Here is a 9,795-nt window from a genome sequence, read left to right as displayed (position 1 = left end):
ACATATTATTAATAAAAAATGCATCGACAGTTGAATCATTAGAAATTGTTTAATTACTTACGAATTACTTCAGGGTTTAATTTGCAGTAAAAATACACCACAATTAAAAAGAATACCCAATTACATTCAGAGTTGAACATTTTAGAAGAGGTCAAAGACTTCAAAGTTCAATTCAAAGTAGAAATACCACAATCTAAATATACCATTTAGAAGTTGAATATGAAGTAAAAATATCATAATTTGAAAATACCCAATTAGATTCAGAGTTATATATGTTGGAAACAGTCAATTACTTTAGAGTTGATACTTAAATTCAAAAATGTTCAATTGCATTAAGTTTTGGAAAATATGTTCAGTTACCTCAGAGTTTAACTTTAAGTAGAAATGCATAATTACTCTATTTTAAAACATTTCATTACTTCAGGAGTAAACGCTATTAGTTTGGTTTCCCTAATAAAGTGAAGGCGGAGAAGGATACATAGGCCTTTAGTGTATGCACGAATCAAGTTTCTGTTTTGGTGTATATCTTCAGTACCAGATTCTGTGTGTGTTGTGTGTATATGTGAATCTACAGTTTTAAAATGTGCGTCTTATGTGTGTAAACGATTGACTTGTCCTGATTTGTGACACGTTTCATCTCTAAGAGTATCTGGGTCAGGACGAATGAAAACATGTGTCCAGGATAAAGGACGGCTCTCGGAGGAAAACTGCCTTTTTCCATTAGTGAGCTTCGTCAAAACATTCCTTCAGACGTTCGCCATAAAACTGCAGGAACGATCTCAGATCCTTAAAACAGTCCCAGAGTGACTTTGAGTCTGAGCAGCAACACAAACACAGGCTCTGTGAATGATTCCCCAAGACATGAACCCTGTGACCTACATGGTCATCAAGTGCTCAGACTAACTCTATTTGGAGACTTTTCAGACCAAAGTGTTAAACTCCTCTTCCTCACCCTCAACCTTCATACACTGAAAGAACTGAAGCTATTTTTGACAACATTATACGTCACGTAAGTTTAGAAGTATCGACAGTAAAATATACTTTAAGTATAGAAGGTATTCTTTCCACTGAACTTTACTGTTTTAATGAATGAAACAATTTGTATCGCATCAAAAATATATTTATTTATTTTGAAAACGAGCATCCGGCCAAATTACATACACATGATAATCTGCATCCGGTTCTCCCAGCAACCGCAAGACTTTCGCTAGGCGTCCTCAAAATAAGAGAGAAGACCGTACTGACTTTTGTATGTACCTTGTACTACTAGTATTTTATTTTATATACAGTCTATGCGTTGTACTTGTGACTGAATATTCAGTCATGATATGTATAAACTAATCAATACAAACCACCACAGTATAAAGGGGCTAAACACACCTTAGGAAAATAGTTTGTTTCATACAAGCCATGTAGTCTTCTGTCATGCCGCTTTTGTTTTGAAGGATGCGGACCAGAAGTGACAAGAATGTGTCTTCCGGTGAAACAAAGCTTCTCAATACGCGTTCTCAAGGCTCATTTGTACAAAATGCATTTGTAAAAACATATAACATTATCCATAAGTGTATAACAAATTAGATATTATAATATTAACACTAAGCAAAGCTAAAAGCTACAGTGTCCTTTAAAAATATTTCCTTATTACTCATGACAGAGATGACCACTGCATCAATGCACAAAAAGTTGTACAAAAATATTAAAGAAATAAAATAAGAAATGCATTCTAATGCTAGGGGGATAACTTAAGTATAATATTAATAATGATAATAATAATATTTGTTGTAATATTAATTCGTCACAGTGGTGACAGAGCTGCTGAAGCACAACCAGAGCTCTCCAAAGTGAATGTGGACGTTGGGTTTACTGAAAAATGAACAAATAAATTTAATCAAAAATTTAGCAAAGAAACAGACATTGAAATGAATCCTGGGCCATGGACACTACAGTGATTGTCAGACAATTGATGGCAATAAACTTATATTTAATATTCATACTGTGTCAAATGCAGTGTATGATTCAGGACATGGCAAGAGGAGGCAGTATGTTCCTCATCTGTCACAACTCAACATGCATTTAAAAATAAATCACATATTTGTGGGTTTTCTTACCTATGAATTTTACAAATAACGGCAGATCCCATTGAGTGCAATGACAAACAGGAACAAAAGACAACAACAAACTTGTAAGGAGGGAGACGTAGGAAATATCTGGTTCGGGTTTTGGCCTTTACAGAACGACAGTGTAGTCTGGTAATAGGTGACATTTACATTTGTAAATGTTGATATTGAATATAATATATTAGTGTATATGTTGTGACTCATAAAATAACAGCTACATATCCATATAACGTAAGAGACATAAAACCTAGTTATTTTCACCTGTTACGGTTTCCTCAACAGTCCCACTTGAGATATACAGTATTAACCACCAGAGGGAGCCCCTCACCGTGTTATATTCCAGAGAAACACTAGCAAGCACACTTTTGAAGGGGCCTGTGAATTCACTTTGCCTAAACTTCCCTCATGGCATCGCTCCCAGGAAACAGGTCTCAGTAATTCATAACAGCCACTCATAAATTTCAATGAGTTTCTAATGAGGAGGAGCCCAGAGTCATTGTCTCTGTGGCAGTTCTCACAGGAGGAGGATCCCGCCCACAGATTGACAGAGTCCTCGTGGCGGATTGTTGAAAATCACCTAATTATGAGTTAAACTTCCAGGTTTTAATGATGATTATTTGGGCTGAAGTAGAATATTTTATGATGCGACAGAGAAAGGAAGTGAAAGAGAGTGAGAAACATCCCATATGAAAATACATCTTCATCCTTACTTGATATTTTTCCTTGATTTTGATTGAACTTTTTAATCAATTGTGTAAAAGCTCTTTAAATTCTTATTTTACTCTGTTAATTTATGTTATATGATATTATTGTTAGTTTTTTGTCATTTGTTACATAATTATATTGCAGCGTAACTTATTTTCTTCAATGGAGCATCTCTGCAAAACGTTCACCCTCAATTTTGCTTGTACATCCACTGTGATGAATTGAATCTTGAAGTCTGGATTTGCAGCAAATGGCCCATTCAGTTAAAAATGTAATGTGTTTGTAAAAGGTATTGATTGCATGTTTGAAATAAACCTCAGTGGAAGACTTCAGAAGAGCTTTGATTCAAATCAAACATCACTTGCTCCAAAAATAATTAAAGTCTTCAATAAAAGAAAATCTTTAATATCCTTCAAGGGCAATTTGATGTACAACCACGAATCAGTGCACGACTAAAATAAAGCAATATATACAATGTAAATAAAACGCAATATAAAAACCCTATAGACTAAGTAGCAGGGGGAAATAAGCTTTTAATAAATGAATTGATAAGTCGACCAACAGAAAATTGCCCGTCAACTATTTAGATATTCTCGAAACATTTCATTCTACTTTTAATTTCCTGTTGTGTTTCTAATAATTATTAATGTTGGTGACATTTCCTTGATAAATGGGTGGAGGTTTTATTACCTCTGCTAAGGAGGTTATGTTTTCACCTCTGATCTGTCAGTCAACAGGTTCATGTAATAAACTACTGGACCAATAACCACACAACTTGGTAGAAGGAAGCTGCATGGATCAGAGATGAACCTATACGTCTCTGTTGAGCTCTACTGAGTGCCAGTCTAGTGAATGAATCTGGAATCTTATCTAAAAAAGCATCCCCCCCCCCCCATAGGGTTTGTAGTGTGAAGCTAATGAGGTGTTTTATAAAGATGTGATCGAAAACGTCAGACCAAGTGAATCCACTTTATTTCAGCATGAACAGAAACAAAGAAGAGAGTTTCATTTCACCTCACAACAGTTCCTCATAGCAGCATGATGCATACAAAGAGAAGTATAAAAACCTTCTCATTTTGGCAGCATAGTAGGGACATGTGCTGATGTCACCACCCGTGGCTCCGTGGACAGGCAAGCCAGCATCTAAAACATCCTCCTGGATGGCTCCCTGTGTGAACAGTCAGGCGACGGCTCGCACAGAATTTGTGTTTCCGTCTCAGGTGTGTCCCTGACGTACACGCTGCGGTGATAGACTGCGGTTAGAGTCAATGATGAATCAAAAAAAGATTAAATTATCAAGTGCACAATTCAGAAAGCACCGCAAAGTAGAGGAGGAGAAGAAAGAACAATATAGAGGTAAGAATCACCCCGATTGTGAACATCATTAATGTTTATTTGTGTCGACATGACATGATATGCTATCAGTACAGGACACTTTTGATATTTTTTATTATATATTTTTATTGTTTTTTATAGCTTACAAATTTGTCTGCCTGTGTGTGCATCTGCATACAGTCCAAAAGTTCTTGGGGATGCATGACAGTTTGCATGTGTATGTTGGGGGGCGCTAATTTGAAATCTTGCCTAGGGCGCCAACATTGTCAGGGCCGGCCCTGTCTAGCAGCATTTAACATTCTACAAAATCACATGTTTTATTTTGATGTCCTGAAGCCTTAACTCCTTCAGAAATTTCCTGGAAAGCCAAACTTGATTCTACTCTCTAATTATAGGGGAAACTGTGCCCGAAATAATTACTCCATTTAAATAAAACTTGGGGGGGGATTTTAATCTTTCTAAAGCCTGGCTGTGGCTCTGACTCTTTTACATTTAAGTTCAGAAGCACTTAATCCTAGAGGAAGAGCATAAAGACTGGACTCAGCTAGCAACGAGGAGAAGCATGAATTGAATTGATTCAGAGGCGCTGGTGGACTCATCAACAAGTAAGACCACAATTAATCAAATTTAAGACTTTTGGGAAAGTACGAGATTTATGAAAATATACTCGAGTTCCAGAATAATTCACACCTGCTCGCAAAATACAGACGGAGACAGTAGTTCTCATTTGCACGTTGGTCTTGTTTGTAGTTTTTACAACGTGCTTATATCTGTACTGTGAGAAAGATCGATAACACACAGAGACACCACGCATTAAAGCATGATTCAGTAACGTTGAACATATTTTGACATAATTAAGACAAATATAAATGTCTTTGAGTCCTAGAAAGGAATATTTCCTTGTATTCAAGACTTCGTAGGTCACAGCGTCCACCCTGCTCTTTCAAAGTGATTAAATAATAACTGTATTTAAATAGCACCTGTACAAATGGCTTCACAAAGAGGACAAATAAAAACAAGATGACGAAACAACCAAAGGCATCAAGCAAATACATATCATAGAATTTACATCAGTGAGAGCAAATGATATAACACAAAATGCACAATCGAGGACAGCAGATAAATATCAGAAAGATCCATTAAAATGAATCGCAAAAGAAAAGGATAAAATAAACTAATAGCAAAGAAATAATCAAGTTAAAAAGTAGGAGGAAAATAAACTTGTTATTTTCACGTGCACATCCCACAAAATATGAACAACCGGCTGCTGACATGCATCCACTCGACTCACTCTGCAGCGAGGTGACAAAGTTCCAAGTGCAGCACGGCCGACAGTGTAATAACAGCCGTCACTTAGTGGAGTTCATTTGCAGCAGTAAAACAAAGGGAGCGCTCGTGGACGTTAGACACAATTTACTGATGGAAGGTGATTCAGTGAGATGACCCGGGAGGACGGGGACTGCTGGCTGCGTGGGGACGTCCACAGGTACTTTGTATGAGTGTTAGCGCCTGAGCTTTGACTTGGCAGGAGGCTGTGGACAGGTGGATGCTCAGCCAGCCAAAGTCCATTACTTGCTCAGGGGGCAGCAAGAGTGTGTGTGTGTGTGTGTGTGTGTGCCCTGTGCAGGTGCATGCATGTGGTAATTACTTTTTCTCTCGGTGTGTGTGTGTGTGTGTGTGTGTGTAGGGGGTGATTAGAGATGGGTGGCGGGTGGAGGGCTTGTCAGAAGTTATCTTCCCATCTCATCTCATCATAGGCAGTCTGGCGGATTCCCTCGATGGCTCAACAGGCCCGATGCCGCCTTGCTGCTGCTGTCAATCGGGCCGTCAGCGCCTGCAGAAATCGATGCCAATCTCCCGCCTGTTTCTATTTTTAGCCCCGCCTCAGCACCGGGGCCTTTGATAAGGATGCTGCCTCTCGGATGAGCGGCCTCCCCCCCCTCCCCCCGTTACACCCTCCTCTAACCTCTTTCACCTCCTCGGCTGATGAGAGAGGTGATAAGAGACGAGACAAGATGGAGCTCAAAGCGCAGACCTGCCGTCTGAAAGAGGCTTTCATGGCGGAGGAAATGATGATGGCTGTTCGCACTATTCCAAGTAGCGATAGCCATAAAGGTTGTTATTAGTCAAAGACATGATTACGTTTTTTAAATTGTCGCTTTTACCAGCGCTAGCGCTATTACCTCTGGTGCTTCAGATACAACCAGCTGAAGACTTTTACTGAGGAAAAGGGGCAAACACTACAGTGGGAGGCAGATGATGTAGTGATGCTGTAGGGGTTTGTTGTGTGTTTAGAGCGTAACCGTCTACACACGATTGTCTAGTTCTTATAGTACAAATGTTAAAGAAAAAAGGAAGAGGTCTGATATGCTCTGGGATTTATTTCTCATTAAACTTAGTTAAATAAAGGGAAAGAAAAATCTGGGATCTGCCTCCTGATCTGATGACCCAAGTAGAATGTTCCTCAGTAGAGCGCAAACCTCCCTCAAGACCCAACAGTCCCCTTAAGTTCATTAAAGTGGCAACGGATTTCACACACTCATCATCAAGGACCATGAATTAAAAATGGCTGAATGGGTCAATGTTGAAGAAAGAGAAAAACCTTATGATCTTAATGGTTTATTCCCTGACCCATACTGCATCCTTCCACTAGGTTTCATGATACTCTGTCAAGTACTGTTTGTGTAATGTTGCTACCATCAAACAAACAGACAGACAGGGGGTGAAAACATAACCTCCGAGGTGGAAGTGATCAATTCTACAATGATGCTGCTAACTGCAGGCTTCTGGTCAAAATGAGTTTAGACACATGTAACCAGACAAATCTCTTCTCAGAGGGATCTCCTCCAGGGTGACAGGCCTGTGGGATCTCTCCGTGGTTTGATGAGGGGAAAAGAAAGAGAATCCAGAGATGGATAATCAAACAGGCAAAGCGGCCCCCACACCTCCAGGGGGCCCCAAAATTCATTATATCGGTTGTGTTCGTTTGGTAATTTGATCATGTGCAAATTTGATTTTGGGAAGTTGCACCACAAAATTGACTAAGTGCTAATATTGTGGTTATGACCTGCCAGTGAGACGGTGTCACATCAAATTACATCAAGCAAACTGACACACAGGAAACAGCAAATTCCAATAAGACTTTTTCCCCTGAGGTCCCCGAACAGAACCTCTAACATGTGGTAACCTCTTCTCTCTCGGATGGTTTCATGTTTCAAGATCACCTCGGTAGTTGTTATGATGTTCATGCTCCTGGTAGGTTTGGTTATTCATTTCTGGATCATACACAGTCTCTGATGTGAGCTGATTGTTCTGTAAATGAATCTGAAGCTGGTGTGTTCTCATTGTGAGAAAAGCACGAAGGACACAAAGGAACATGTGGCCAGATGTTGATTGAACAGAACCTGTGGGAGATTCTGGGCCCACAGCAAAATATCAAACAGCATCAACATACGATATGAGAGAAGAGCTTTTAGGAATTCATGTTCTATTCCTCCAGTAGATCTCGAAAGACGATCTCACAGAGAACCAAACAGCTTTTCAACTTTATTTATCTCCGGGCCTTAGACTCTGCACTGAAGGATTTGTAGCAGTTCACCCAAGTGTCGGCGAATGAGCGCTCTGATTAAACCCGGTACGAGACAGAATGCACTCATCACCGCTTGCCTGCTGCACCTCTGTGTGTTTGTTGTGTTGTTTTGCAGATGGGATGTGGGATTGTGTCTCCTCCACGGACACCACTTTGTCACCGCTCGGCGCGTTACGAAAGAAAGAAAGGAAAAAGGAGCTCCGGGAAAATGAAATCCGCCCCGCATAAGCTTGACTTCAGAATCACTTCTAAACGAAACTGCTGAGGATCTCGCTGGGCTTTGATGATATTTTAATTCCCCTCTATGTCAGGAGCCATCTTGCACGTTTGACCACAGTAACGCCGAGATCCTCTGCGCGGATTCAAGTCGAGCCAAAGAAATCAGACTCGACGAGCGGTGTGGGATGTTCTAACAGCGTCTCGGTGTTTCTCTGACTTTGATGCAGACGCAGCAGTGAGCCGTGAGTAGGCAGGGCGGCCTGCTGCTCGGACAGAGCGTTACGCAACCGGGAGGTCACAGGTTTGACCCCCATGACACCCACTGTTCATCCAACAGCTGTGGGTTTTGGCGCCGTGCCCTTGAGCAAAGTTAGTCTCACTAAGGTTAGAGCATCGTCCCTGTATCTCAAATATAGGAAACAATCGGCGGTTTTCAGTGTAAAACTGGAGGAAACTGATCTCAAAGCAGCAGTGATCAACTCTTTTATGCAAAATATCTCCTTGGACTTCTTTTGGCGTGTGTTTATTTTGCTCCAAAGTCGTCGGCGGACCTCGATTCAAACATTTTCCCCTTAATTGGGCTTTTTTTTGTGGATGCCGATTAATCAGCCGCGGGGTATTTAATGTTGTTTGGGCAGCTGAGAGGTAATACAGCCGAGCCATTAACATATCATTAAAGAGTCTTAAGCACCGTAATTTGCAGCCAAAACGCTGACGCTGCGTTCTCATTAAGTGGACGCCGAGAGGAGACGTCTTGTGATGGGTTTTAGTGAGAAGCGAGGAGAAATGTGTGCAATTCAGCAAAAAAGGCTGTCACAACGGGACGTACGCAGGTCACACAGTGAGCGGAGATCACTTAAAAAAAGAAGGCCAGGTAGGCTTCTGGGAAGGCGACTGAACCTTCATCATTAAGGGGCTGGAAAACGAGGACTCGAGCTGCAGGCCAAATTTAGCTTTTTACACTGGATCCAAAGGTCGGTTGGTCTAGTTGGAGCTTATAGACATTTGCTGAGGTCTGGACATTTTCCTGAAGTTCTACAAAGGGGTTGTATATGAGAACTTGGATGTCGATGACGTTTCTACCACACAAGAGACTGGAAAGAACGGGAATGTTACAAATATCTCAGGATGAAGAAGAGGAGCCACACAAGTAGAAAAGTTCGATGCAGATGCGACATCATTATCTCTCTCCTGCGTGCACCGCCCAGGCACCACCCCTCACACATTTTCCTGTTGCTGTGAACTCGTCTGACTCGGACAATCTCCTGCTGCGTTCTTCATATGAAAAAGAAAAATGCCCGAGCCCAATTCTTAGGTTAAACCTCTCTGGGGTTAATGTCTGATAACAGCTTTGGAATAGTAATTCCCCCTCATGGTGATTTCTGACACATTTCACCAGGGCAAACATTTCATTTTGGGATCATCTGCAGATTCTGCGGATACCGACACTCACTTGCAACACTTGCTCTTTTCATGAAACCCCCCCGACCTGGCGAGCCGGTCTCAGAGCTGCAGCACGGTGACGGGAGCCTCCCTCCCTCACGAAGGGGCACGCACATGAATAAGAGACGAGGAGTCAACGTGGATTTAAAGCGAACTAGACACAGGGCTTATGCAAAACAATATTGATGTTAGCGTTGGTATGGATTTGACTTTTCATCTTATTCTGGTGGCTAAGCCTCATGACAAATATGTCATACTTTGCTCTTGTGCGTGAACCTTTGTGAGATTGAAAAAAAAAACCTGCACAATAGCGTTGACTCATCCTCTGTATCTGTACTTTGCAGGACTCATCTGTGTCAATATTTGACAGACACTCCGGTTTAATTA

This window comes from Pleuronectes platessa, chromosome 22 (assembly GCF_947347685.1).
Source record: "Pleuronectes platessa chromosome 22, fPlePla1.1, whole genome shotgun sequence".
Taxonomy (NCBI): Eukaryota; Metazoa; Chordata; class Actinopteri; order Pleuronectiformes; family Pleuronectidae; genus Pleuronectes; species Pleuronectes platessa.
The sequence above is the reverse complement of the archived record's forward strand: the minus strand, read 5'-3'. Positions refer to the sequence as shown.